Here is a 16,020-nt window from a genome sequence, read left to right on the forward strand (position 1 = left end):
CGACCTGTCTATCCATCATCCAACCACCGACCTATCTATCCATCATCCACCTACCGACCTATCTATCCATCATCCAACCACCGACCTATCTATCCATCATCCACCTACCGACCTGTCTATCCATCATCCACCTACCGACCTATCTACCCATCATCCACCCACCGACCTATCTATCCATCATCCACCTACCGACCTATCTATCCATCATCCATCCACCGACCTATCTATCCATCATCCAACCACCGACCTATCTATCCATCATCCACCTACCGACCTGTCTATCCATCATCCAACCACCGACCTATCTATCCATCATCCACCTACCGATCTATCTATCCATCATCCAACCACCGACCTGTCTATCCATCATCCATCCACCGACCTGTCTATCCATCATCCACCCACCGACCTATCTGTCCATCATACACCTACCGACCTATCTATCCATTATCCATCTACCGACCTATCTATCCATCATCCATCCACCGACCTCTCTATCCATCATCCATCCACCGATCTATCTATCCATCATCCACCCACCGACCTGTCTATCCATCATCCACCCACCGATCTATCTATCCATCATCCATCCACCGACCTGTCTTTCCATCATCCATCCACCGACCTATCTATCCATCATCCATCCACCGACCTATCTATCCATCATCCATCCACCGACCTGTCTTTCCATCATCCACCTACCGACCTATCTATCCATCATCCATCCACCGACCTATCTATCCATCATCCATCCACCGACCTGTCTTTCCATCATCCACCTACCGACCTATCTATCCATCATCCATCCACCGACCTATCTATCCATCATCCACCTACCGACCTATCTATCCATCATCCATCCACCGACCTGTCTATCCATCATTCACCTACCGACCTATCTATCCATCATCCATCCACCGACCTATCTATCCATCATCCATCCACCGACCTATCTATCCATCATCCACCTACCGACCTATCTATCCATCATCCATCCACCGACCTATCTATCCATCATCCACCTACCGACCTATCTACCCATCATCCATCCACCGACCTATCTATCCATCATCCATCCACCGACCTATCTATCCATCATCCACCTACCGACCTATCTACCCATCATCCATCCACCGACCTATCTATCCATCATCCATCCACCGACCTATCTACCCATCATCCATCCACCGACCTATCTATCCATCATCAATTCACCGACCTATCTACCCATCATCCATCCACCGACCTATCTATCCATCATCCACCTACCGACCTATCTACCCATCATCCATCCACCGACCTATCTATCCATCATCCACCTACCGACCTATCTATCCATCATCCAACCACCGACCTCTCTATCCATCATCCAACCACCGACCTCTCTATCCATCATCCATCCACCGACCTATCTATCCATCATCCATCCACCGACCTATCTATCCATCATTCACCCACCGACCTATCTATCCATCATCCAACCACCGACCTATCTATCCATCATCCACCCACCGATCTATCTATCCATCATTCACCCACCGATCTATCTATCCATCATCCAACCACCGACCTATCTATCCATCATCCAACCACCGACCTTTCTATCCATCATCCACCTACCGACCTATCTATCCATCATCCACCTACCGACCTATCTATCCATCATCCAACCACCGACCTATCTATCCATCATCCACCTACCGACCTGTCTATCCATCATCCATCCACCGACCTATCTATCCATCATCCACCTACCGATCTATCTATCCATCATCCAACCACCGACCTGTCTATCCATCATCCATCCACCGACCTATCTATCCATCATCCACCTACCGACCTATCTATCCATCATCCAACCACCGACCTATCTATCCATCATCCACCTACCGACCTGTCTATCCATCATCCATCCACCGACCTATCTATCCATCATCAATTCACCGACCTATCTATCCATCATCCATCCACCGACCTATCTATCCATCATCCACCTACCGACCTATCTACCCATCATCCATCCACCGACCTATCTATCCATCATCCATCCACCGACCTATCTATCCATCATCCATCCACCGACCTATCTATCCATCATCCACCTACCGACCTGTCTATCCATCATCCACCTACCGACCTATCTACCCATCATCCACCTACCGACCTATCTACCCATCATCCATCCACCGACCTATCTATCCATCATCCATCCACCGACCTATCTATCCATCATCCACCTACCGACCTATCTATCCATCATCCACCTACCGACCTATCTATCCATCATCCATCCACCGACCTATCTATCCATCATCCACCTACCGACCTATCTACCCATCATCCACCTACCGACCTATCTATCCATCATCCATCCACCGACCTATCTATCCATCATCCACCTACCGACCTATCTATCCATCATCCACCTACCGACCTGTCTACCCATCATCCACCTACCGACCTGTCTATCCATCATCCACCTACCGACCTATCTATCCATCATCCATCCACCGACCTGTCTATCCATCATCCACCCACCGACCTATCTATCCATCATCCATCCACCGACCTATCTATCCATCATCCATCCACCGACCTGTCTATCCATCATCCACCTACCGACCTATCTATCCATCATCCATCCACCGACCTATCTATCCATCATCCACCTACCGACCTATCTACCCATCATCCACCCACCGACCTATCTATCCATCATTCACCTACCGACCTATCTATCCATCATCCCTCTGCCGACCTATCTATCCATCATCCACCTACCGACCTGTCTATCCATCATCCACCCACCGACCTATCTATCCATCATCCAACCACCGACCTATCTATCCATCATCCCTCTGCCGACCTATCTATCCATCATCCAACCACCGACCTATCTATCCATCATCCCTCTGCCGACCTATCTATCCATCATCCACCTACCGACCTATCTATCCATCATCCACCTACCGACCTGTCTATCCATCATCCATCCACCGACCTATCTATCCATCATCCCTCTGCCGACCTATCTATCCATCATCCCTCTGCCGACCTATCTATCCATCATCCAACCACCGACCTATCTATCCATCATCCCTCTGCCGACCTATCTATCCATCATCCACCTACCGACCTATCTATCCATCATCCACCTACCGACCTGTCTATCCATCATCCATCCACCGACCTATCTATCCATCATCCCTCTGCCGACCTATCTATCCATCATCCCTCTGCCGACCTATCTATCCATCATCCAACCACCGACCTATCTATCCATCATCCCTCTGCCGACCTATCTATCCATCATCCACCTACCGACCTATCTATCCATCATCCACCTACCGACCTATCTATCCATCATCCCTCTGCCGACCTATCTATCCATCATCCCTCTGCCGACCTATCTATCCATCATCCCTCTGCCGACCTATCTATCCATCATCCAACCACCGACCTATCTATCCATCATCCCTCTGCCGACCTATCTATCCATCATCCACCTACCGACCTATCTATCCATCATCCACCCACCGACCTATCTATCCATCATCCAACCACCGACCTATCTATCCATCATCCACCTACCGACCTATCTATCCATCATCCACCCACCGACCTATCTATCCATCATCCAACCACCGACCTATCTATCCATCATCCCTCTGCCGACCTATCTATCCATCATCCACCTACCGACCTATCTATCCATCATCCACCTACCGACCTGTCTATCCATCATCAATTCACCGACCTATCTATCCATCATCCACCTACCGACCTATCTATCCATCATCAATTCACCGACCTATCTATCCATCATCCATCCACCGACCTATCTATCCATCATCCACCTACCGACCTATCTACCCATCATCCATCCACCGACCTATCTATCCATCATCCATCCACCGACCTATCTATCCATCATCCATCCACCGACCTATCTATCCATCATCCACCTACCGACCTGTCTATCCATCATCCACCTACCGACCTGTCTATCCATCATCCATCCACCGACCTATCTATCCATCATCCACCCACCGACCTATCTATCCATCATCCACCTACCGACCTATCTATCCATCATCCACCTACCGACCTATCTATCCATCATCCACCCACCGACCTGTCTATCCATCATCCACCTACCGACCTGTCTATCCATCATCCACCTACCGACCTATCTATCCATCATCCACCTACCGACCTGTCTATCCATCATCCACCTACCGACCTATCTATCCATCATCCATCCACCGACCTATCTATCCATCATCCACCTACCGACCTATCTATCCATCATCCATCCACCGACCTATCTATCCATCATCCACCTACCGACCTATCTACCCATCATCCATCCACCGACCTATCTATCCATCATCCACCTACCGACCTATCTATCCATCATCCACCTACCGACCTATCTATCCATCATCCACCTACCGACCTATCTATCCATCATCCACCTACCGACCTATCTATCCATCATCCATCCACCGACCTATCTATCCATCATCCACCTACCGACCTATCTACCCATCATCCATCCACCGACCTATCTATCCATCATCCATCCACCGACCTATCTATCCATCATCCATCCACCGACCTATCTATCCATCATCCAACCACCGACCTATCTATCCATCATCCATCCACCGACCTATCTATCCATCATCCATCCACCGACCTATCTATCCATCATCCACCTACCGACCTGTCTATCCATCATCCACCTACCGACCTATCTATCCATCATCCACCTACCGACCTATCTACCCATCATCCATCCACCGACCTATCTATCCATCATCCATCCACCGACCTATCTATCCATCATCCATCCACCGACCTATCTATCCATCATCCAACCACCGACCTATCTATCCATCATCCATCCACCGACCTATCTATCCATCATCCATCCACCGACCTATCTATCCATCATCCACCTACCGACCTATCTATCCATCATCCACCTACCGACCTATCTATCCATCATCCACCTACCGACCTATCTATCCATCATCCATCCACCGACCTATCTATCCATCATCCACCTACCGACCTATCTACCCATCATCCATCCACCGACCTATCTATCCATCATCCATCCACCGACCTATCTATCCATCATCCATCCACCGACCTATCTATCCATCATCCAACCACCGACCTATCTATCCATCATCCATCCACCGACCTATCTATCCATCATCCATCCACCGACCTATCTATCCATCATCCACCTACCGACCTGTCTATCCATCATCCACCTACCGACCTATCTATCCATCATCCACCTACCGACCTGTCTATCCATCATCCACCTACCGACCTATCTATCCATCATCCACCTACCGACCTGTCTATCCATCATCCACCTACCGATCTATCTATCCATCATCCACCTACCGACCTGTCTATCCATCATCCACCTACCGATCTATCTATCCATCATCCACCTACCGACCTATCTACCCATCATCCACCTACCGACCTGTCTATCCATCATCCACCTACCGACCTATCTATCCATCATCCACCTACCGACCTATCTATCCATCATCCACCTACCGACCTATCTATCCATCATCCACCTACCGACCTATCTATCCATCATCCACCTACCGACCTGTCTATCCATCATCCACCTACCGACCTATCTATCCATCATCCACCTACCGACCTGTCTACCCATCATCCACCCACCGACCTATCTATCCATCATCCACCTACCGACCTGTCTATCCATCATCCACCTACCGACCTATCTACCCATCATCCACCCACCGACCTATCTACCCATCATCCACCTACCGACCTGTCTATCCATCATCCACCTACCGACCTATCTATCCATCATCCACCTACCGACCTGTCTACCCATCATCCACCCACCGACCTATCTATCCATCATCCACCTACCGACCTGTCTATCCATCATCCACCTACCGATCTATCTATCCATCATCCACCTACCGACCTATCTATCCATCATCCACCTACCGACCTGTCTATCCATCATCCACCTACCGACCTGTCTATCCATCATCCACCTACCGACCTGTCTACCCATCATCCACCCACCGACCTATCTATCCATCATCCACCTACCGACCTGTCTATCCATCATCCACCTACCGATCTATCTATCCATCATCCACCTACCGACCTATCTATCCATCATCCACCTACCGACCTGTCTATCCATCATCCACCTACCGACCTATCTACCCATCATCCACCCACCGACCTATCTACCCATCATCCACCTACCGACCTGTCTATCCATCATCCACCTACCGACCTATCTATCCATCATCCACCTACCGACCTATCTATCCATCATCCACCTACCGACCTGTCTATCCATCATCCACCTACCGACCTATCTACCCATCATCCACCCACCGACCTATCTACCCATCATCCACCTACCGACCTGTCTATCCATCATCCACCTACCGATCTATCTATCCATCATCCACCTACCGACCTATCTATCCATCATCCACCTACCGACCTGTCTATCCATCATCCACCTACCGACCTATCTACCCATCATCCACCCACCGACCTATCTACCCATCATCCACCTACCGACCTGTCTATCCATCATCCACCTACCGACCTATCTATCCATCATCCACCTACCGACCTATCTACCCATCATCCACCCACCGACCTATCTACCCATCATCCACCTACCGACCTGTCTATCCATCATCCACCTACCGACCTATCTATCCATCATCCACCTACCGACCTATCTATCCATCATCCAACCACCGACCTGTCTATCCATCATCCACCTACCGACCTGTCTATCCATCATCCATCCACCGACCTATCTATCCATCATCCAACCACCGACCTATCTATCCATCATCCACCTACCGACCTGTCTATCCATCATCCACCTACCGACCTATCTATCCATCATCCATCTACCGACCTATCTATCCATCATCCAACCACCGACCTATCTACCCATCATCCACCCACCGACCTATCTATCCATCATCCACCTACCGACCTATCTATCCATCATCCACCTACCGACCTGTCTATCCATCATCCACCTACCGACCTATCTATCCATCATCCACCCACCGACCTATCTATCCATCATCCACCTACCGACCTGTCTATCCATCATCCACCTACCGACCTATCTATCCATCATCCATCTACCGACCTATCTATCCATCATCCAACCACCGACCTATCTACCCATCATCCACCCACCGACCTATCTATCCATCATCCACCTACCGACCTATCTATCCATCATCCACCTACCGACCTGTCTATCCATCATCCACCTACCGACCTATCTATCCATCATCCATCCACCGACCTATCTATCCATCATCCACCTACCGACCTATCTATCCATCATCCACCCACCGACCTGTCTATCCATCATCCACCCACCGACCTATCTATCCATCATCCACCTACCGACCTATCTATCCATCATCCACCCACCGACCTATCTATCCATCATCCACCTACCGACCTGTCTATCCATCATCCAACCACCGACCTATCTATCCATCATCCACCTACCGACCTGTCTATCCATCATCCAACCACCGACCTATCTATCCATCATCCACCTACCGACCTATCTATCCATCATCCACCTACCGACCTATCTATCCATCATCCACCCACCGACCTATCTATCCATCATCCACCTACCGACCTATCTATCCATCATCCACCTACCGACCTGTCTATCCATCATCCACCCACCGACCTATCTATCCATCATCCACCTACCGACCTATCTATCCATCATCCACCTACCGACCTGTCTATCCATCATCCAACCACCGACCTATCTATCCATCATCCACCTACCGACCTGTCTATCCATCATCCAACCACCGACCTATCTACCCATCATCCACCCACCGACCTATCTATCCATCATCCACCTACCGACCTATCTATCCATCATCCACCTACCGACCTGTCTATCCATCATCCACCTACCGACCTGTCTACCCATCATCCACCCACCGACCTATCTATCCATCATCCACCTACCGACCTGTCTATCCATCATCCAACCACCGACCTATCTATCCATCATCCACCTACCGACCTGTCTATCCATCATCCAACCACCGACCTGTCTATCCATCATCCAACCACCGACCTATCTATCCATCATCCACCTACCGACCTATCTATCCATCATCCAACCACCGACCTGTCTATCCATCATCCAACCACCGACCTGTCTATCCATCATCCATCCACCGACCTATCTATCCATCATCCAACCACCGACCTATCTATCCATCATCCCTCTGCCGACCTATCTATCCATCATCCAACCACCGACCTGTCTATCCATCATCCACCTACCGACCTGTCTATCCATCATCCAACCACCGACCTATCTATCCATCATCCACCTACCGACCTATCTATCCATCATACACCTACCGACCTATCTATCCATCATCCAACCACCGACCTATCTATCCATCATCCACCTACCGACCTATCTATCCATCATCCCTCTGCCGACCTATCTATCCATCATCCAACCACCGACCTGTCTATCCATCATCCAACCACCGACCTATCTATCCATCATCCATCCACCGACCTATCTATCCATCATCCAACCACCGACCTATCTATCCATCATCCAACCACCGACCTGTCTATCCATCATCCAACCACCGACCTATCTATCCATCATCCATCCACCGACCTATCTATCCATCATCCATCCACCGACCTATCTATCCATCATCCACCTACCGACCTGTCTATCCATCATCCAACCACCGACCTGTCTATCCATCATCCATCCACCGACCTATCTATCCATCATCCAACCACCGACCTATCTATCCATCATCCCTCTGCCGACCTATCTATCCATCATCCAACCACCGACCTGTCTATCCATCATCCATCCACCGACCTATCTATCCATCATCCAACCACCGACCTATCTATCCATCATCCCTCTGCCGACCTATCTATCCATCATCCACCCACCAACCTAACAATGAAAACCACTCATCCACAAACCTGTCTATTCATCCATCCACTAATTTACCTATTCATCCATCCATATACTAACCTATCAACATACCTATTTCTTCATTCACCCATCCATCAACACATCTATCTGTTCACCCATCCATCCACCGATATATATATACTCACTCAATCAGACAGGCACGAGGCTACCTCCTGCACCGCAGTCGCTCGTGTTTCATGCTGACATGTTATATTTGTATTAAATTGTAACAATGGAGGCACTTTACAGACCACAACAATTATGCCTGTCCCTTTTGTCTGCTCCTGTACCCGATTAAATCCGATGTGTATTTATTTTTTATATACTACAAAAATGAGTCCATGCCCGACTTCATCGGACCCCCATCCACAAGTACACAGTAGCTCCTAATCCCTAGTCCCCTATACCCCCAGCCTCCACTACCCTGTAGCTCCTCGTCCCTTGACTCCAGCCCCCACTACCCTGTAGCTCCTCGTCCCTTGACTCCAGCCTCCACTACCCTGTAGCTCCTCGTCCCTTGACTCCAGCCTCCACTACCCTGTAGCTCCTCGCCCCTAGGCTCCAGCCTCCACTACCTTGTAGCTCCTCGCCCCTAGGCTCCAGCCTCCTCTACCCTGTAGCTCCTCGCCCCCAGGCTCCAGCCTCCACTACCCTGTAGCTCCTCGCCCCTAGGCTCCAGCCCCCACTACCCTGTAGCTCCTCGCCCCTAGGCTCCAGCCTCCTCTACCCTGTAGCTCCTCGCCCCTAGGCTCCAGCCCCCACTACCCTGTAGCTCCTCGCCCCTAGGCTCCAGCCTCCTCTACCCTGTAGCTCCTCGCCCCTAGGCTCCAGCCCCCACTACCCTGTAGCTCCTCGCCCCTAGGCTCCAGCCTCCACTACCCTGTAGCTCCTCGCTCCTTGGCTCCAGCCTCCACTACCTTGTAGCCGCTCACTCCTAATCTCCCAGACCTCAGCTCAGTTTAAACACCTCCTCCAAGAGCTTTAACCCTTAAACACTACAAGACTTCTATCCCAAAGATCGCTTCACCATGTGACTTCTAACTCTAGGACCCCCAACAACCCGAGAGCTCTACCACTAGGACCCCCACAACCAGAGAGCTCTACCCCTAGGACCACCATAGCCCAATGGTTCTACCCCTAGGATCCCCAAACCGTGAGTACTACCCCTAGGATCCCCACATCCTGAGGGCTCTACCCTAGGAACCCCAACAACCCGAGAGCTCTACCCCTAGGACCACAACACCCCGAGAGGACTACCCCTCGAACCCAACCTGAGGGCTCTACCCTAGGACCTCCACAACCCGACAGCTCTACCCCAGGACCACCATAACCCGACGTTACTCACCCTAGGACCCCCCCCCCCCCCCCCCCCTCCCCCAATCTGAGAGCTCTATCCCGAGGACCCCCACCCCCCGAGAGATCACTACCCCTAGGGCCCCCACAGCCCAAGAGCTCTACCCCTAGGACTCCCAGAACCTGAGAGCTCTACCCCTAGGACTCCCACAACCCGAGAGCTCTAACCCTTGGACCCCCACAACCCGAGCACTACTCCTCGGACCCCAGCAATATGAGAGCTCTACCCCTAGGACCACCATAACCCGTGGGCTCTACCCCTAGAACCCCCACAACCCGTGGGCTCTTCCCCTAGGAAAACCATAACCCGTGGGCTCTACCCCTAGGACCACCATAACCCGAGAGCACTACCCTTAGAACCCCCACAACCCAAGAGCACTACCCCTAGGACCACCGCAACCCAAGAGCTCTACCCCTAGGATCCCAACAACCCGAGAGCTCTACCCCTAGAACCCCAACAACCCGAGAGCTCTACCCCCAGGACCACCACAACCCGAGAGCTCTTCCCCTAGAACCCCAACAACCCGAGAGCTTTACCCCAAGAACCCCCACAACCCGAGAGCTCTACCCCTAGAGCCACCACAACCCGCGAGCTCTACCCCTAGAACCCCAACAACCCGAGAGCTCTACCCCAAGAACCCCCACAACCCGAGAGCTCTGCCCCTAGAGCCACCACAACCCACGAGCTCTATCCCTAGGACCACCACTCCCCGAGAGCTCTAACCCTAGGACCACCACACCCCGAGAGCTCTGCCCCTAGAACCCCAATAACCCGAGAGCTCTACCCCAAGAACCCCCACAACCCGAGAGCTCTTCCCCTAGAGCCACCACACCCCGAGAGCACTACACCTAGGTCCACCACAACCCAAGAGCTCTACCCCTAGGATCCCCACAACCCGTTCACTTTAACCAGTTTGGTATATATCAGAAATTCGCTTCAAAACTGTTTGACCTGAGTAAAACATACATAGTTAAACTTACGTAGTCGGAAAGCGTGCTAGTATTCGATTTCTAACTGGGGACAACTTGTTAAAACAGAGAGAGCCTGTCAATTAAAAACTCCCAGCTAATCGCGAATATTGTATTGATTCTAGACAGTTCTGATAGAGTGGTTCTTTATTTGATGCTAAGTCTATTAACCACCACCCTTAGCTCTTTTACCCACGAAAATATGAAACTCGTAAAGATAACGAACATCAATAACATAGATATTGTTCAGCGGAGCTGACCCGTTTCTCGTCGCACAATGAACCACGTGGGGGGCACGACAGAGATTCTTCACTCGCGGGACTCACCCCGAAGACGTGATAAGAAATAAACAAGATATCGACAGCGTTTGAAGTGCGTAATGCGCTGTATGAAGCGTGGGGAGCTATATTGTCGGGGGAATGAATCAGACATGAAATGTACACACCACGAATGATCTGTTATATGTTTCGATGAAGCAAAACACATGGTATGTCCAGGAGAAGGAGGGGACACTATCGCGGAGTTGAAATTATAACACATCTGTGACGTCATTCTATTATTTGTGCTCTTCAGTATATGTTCAGGAAAGGACAGGAACCGTTGATTTTGTTCTCTGCCGCTTTTGCACGAGCGCTTCACGAGCGCTTCACGAGCTAATCCTTACAATGCACGGCACATGTACCCATGTCGGGAATCGAACCCGGGTCTTCGGCGTGACGTGCGAACGCTTTAATCACTAGGCTGCCCGACCGCCCCTTAGAATGTTTTGTCAGTGTACGAGAAGGGATGTGTTTTGTGAAGGATAAAGCACGACTCCGAGGTTATGGTCGAGCAAAGGACCACGTAACTACTAATAATAAGAAACAAACTCGCAAAAACTCGTAGACGAGGCCGAAGGTTCCATTTGTGAAGGCCCTGTCTGCAAATTTGTTTGTTATTATTATTAGTTATTGGCCGATACTCGATTGCCGAGGTTTTACTTCCTCAGTCATAACCGAGGAGGAGTACTTCATCTCACTTATAAACAGTCTAAATGCAAAATAATAACAGAAAGAAAATAAGAAAACATCGAGAAATGTTATGGTGAAACAATACAGGGTGTCGCGGTATAAAGGAATGCGACCAAAGCGTGCGAGAGAAGAAACATGTGCAGCATAGACAAACCTAAGTCATGATATCTAAAATTGAACGCCCTTTCACCACTTCTCCCTGTGCTAGGTGGGAAAACAGTGGGTTAGAAAACTAAATACGATATGTGAGATTACAGGCTCGATTCCTGACATCCATAATGAAGTTTCATTTTTTGTCTTCGATTTTAGAACAGTGGACGTTTGAAACTCTAAGTACAAATTTCATCTACTTCTCAACTCATCAGGTCTTACTTGCAAAAAGTAAAACCTCATACCTAGGATTAGGTTTTACCAGGAAAAAGTAAAACCTCCCATGAGATTAATGCGAAATAGTAATATTCCTACAATACAACAGGTAAAAGTGGCAGTATGTTTAGGGGAATAGGGGAAGATCCTCGTAACTTTAACAAAGGATGCCATTTTAACTGAAACAAATTTCATAATAGAGTTATGACCTCGGTCAAAAGTACCCCAAAGGGAACATTAATATAATGTTTAAATCAGTGGAATGAGACAATATGCTAGGCGATATTATCTTTCTTTGAAATATTTTCAAGCCTAATGTTTATTTTTATTTCTTGTTTACACACAGTCATTTTCCAGCTGTATAATCGAGCATTGACCAGAAAATCTAGAGATTGATATCATGAGCATCGATCTACGCAATTGGGATCAATGACATGCATCGACCAAGTCAGCGAGCCTGACCACCCGCTCCCTTAGGTCAACCTTATGACACATATGTATATCTTTAAGTGTTAGTTTTCTTTGCATTCGCAGGACACAACAATACTTTTATTTTCATTTTTCTTGTTTTTACAAGAGCTCTATAAAAACAGTATGGTTATTCCGGATCAGAACTGGCCCCAAACATCTAAAGCATCTCGTGAGAGCTAGCTGAATCTGGGATCAGTGACCAGGTTCCGTGATTTGGATGATTGTGTGTCACCGTACAGGCCTGGGCCCACTTGCACAAAGCGATCTTAGCGCTAAGATGATTGTAACTCCCATACTTTAACATAGGCTTACGATAGTCTTAGCGCTAAGATCGCTTTGTGCAAGTAGGCCCTGCTCGACATGGATTTCAACTTCTGTATTGTCTCAACACGACGTATCGATAAAGTAAGACAACACTGTCTTCTTTGGTGGTACAGCTTCTAAACGCGACTTTAGATGTCAATTTGGTCCGGACACGAGTATTTACAGGCCGCATTGGCAGATCGTCAGGCCGAAGACCTGGGTTTGATTCCCCACATGGGTACAATGTGTGAAGCCCATTTCTGGTGTCCCCCGCCGTGATATTGCTGGAATATTGCTAAAAGCAGCGTAAAACCATACCCACTCAGACAACTGACGTTATACTATATGTTAAATAACTTTATATCTTATGAATACGCCACAATTCTTAATGTGTTTTTAAATAGGGACTATGACTTCGAGAAAGTATTCATTAGTAGTGAAACCACAGAAGTTGTCCGAGCTATACAACCTAAATGATTGCCGCACACATTCCCAATCTATTGAAACATGATATTTATGACTTCTGAAAATATGTTTGGGGTGTTTGAATACTTAAATGAATCCCGTTACCCTGGTCACAGTATTATCGAGGTGTAACGTAATTATAATAATAAACATTAAATAATAAAATGTAATTTCTTAATTTATAACTAAAACAGTACTCAGAATCGGATCGATTCACCACAGGAACTACTTTCTTTGATGCGCACAAATTTTATCACCCAATCTGTCGAAAGTTCTAAGGAATAATTGCCCCTCGAAGCTCATCTAAAGACTGTGGTACAGAGTATTTTCGTACTCAGTTTACATGTGATTGCGGGTAAATTGCCCCACCCGAGCCCATGGTCACACCCCCCGCTGAGAACTGTGTTAACAACAAAAATCAATACCGTCTTTATCGAAGCAAATCCTGGTGAACACCGATTAGTCGTAGACAATCGAACAACCATTAGTTTACCATTACCGTTTGGAATAGGAAATAAGTCCATTACAATCATAGCATTAATACAAAACTCTTCACCCGTGCATAGAAATGATTCTAGAGAAACCGAGAACAATAATATAAAGATGTATTAGGGGAGACAAAATCACCTCTGGTGAAATTTGATGCTAATCAGATTAAAGTGAACCTATTCACACCCTGTCTCCAGAGAAGCTACAGACATCCAACACACACATTGATATACAGTCTGCACCATACCGTACCTGGCATTGCTGTCGAGGTTTGCATATCACCACTGGATTCTCGTAAGTCTTTCAATGCGATCAAGATAGGCCCATGGGGTGATGTGGTGGGGGTTGGGGATGGGGTTGGGGTTGGGGTTGGGGTTGTAGTTGTGTTGGTGGCGGAGCTGTTCCCGAAAATGCTCGAAAATAATGTTGTCAACAAGCTTAACACACCCGTGAAGATTCGGGTTAGATAAGGTCTTCAGCAACCCATGCTTGTCGTAAAAGGCGGCTATGCTTGTAAGAGACGACTAATCGGATGGTCAGGCTTGCTGACTTGGTTGATGCATGTCATCGTATGCCAATTGCGTGGATCGATGCTCATGATTTCAAACACTGGATTTTGTGGTCCAGATTCGATTATTTACAGACAGTCGTAATACAGCTGGAATAATGCTGCGTGTGGCGTCTAAAAACAAACAAACAGGCTTAAATAAAAACACAAATAGCACACTGGGCATACTGGATGTTTTGAAAAAAAAAGAGCCTCAGTGGTAAGTGTTTGATTTCTCCTATGAGAGAAATATGAATATTTTTTAAGCATTGACTGGAAAAAGTATTTGGTCACAACAACGCACACGACACACCGGGGGCGGTCGGTCCGTCACCTGCCACTGCGATGCTTATTTCACATTTCACCGATGCCATCCCCTCCTAACTGGTTGCATGGCAAGTTGTAATTCACCGATACTACTGCCCAGTAACTGGTTGTATAACAAGTTGTATTTTATTCTGCAACAACGGCTTTATGTGTTTACAGCCGTTCAATAATTTTACATCTAATACAACCTTGGAGGTCGCTCGTACACTTTCGACGCTTGTGGTTGACTCAGCTCAGACCATGAGTATTACGGGTGACACGTTGTTTACACTTGGTTTACACGTTGTTTACACTTGGTTTACACGTTGTTTACACTTCGTTTCGACGTTGATTACACTTGGTTTAGACGTTGTTTACACTTGGTTTACTCGTTGTTTACACTTGGTATACACGTTGTTTACACTTGGTTTACACGTTGTTTACACTTGGTTTAGACGTTGTTTACACTTGGTTTACACGTTGTTTACACTTGGTTTACACGTTGTTTACACTTGGTTTACTCGTTGTTTACACTTGGTTTACACGTTGTTTACACTTGGTTTAGACGTTGTTTACACTTGGTTTACTCGTTGTTTACACTTGGTTTACACGTTGTTTACACTTGGTATACACGTTGTTTACACTTGGTTTACACGTTGTTTACACTTGGT

This window comes from Haliotis rufescens, unplaced genomic scaffold (assembly GCF_023055435.1).
Source record: "Haliotis rufescens isolate VD_foot unplaced genomic scaffold, xgHalRufe1.0.p SCAF_26, whole genome shotgun sequence".
In the NCBI taxonomy this organism is placed as follows: domain Eukaryota; kingdom Metazoa; phylum Mollusca; class Gastropoda; order Lepetellida; family Haliotidae; genus Haliotis; species Haliotis rufescens.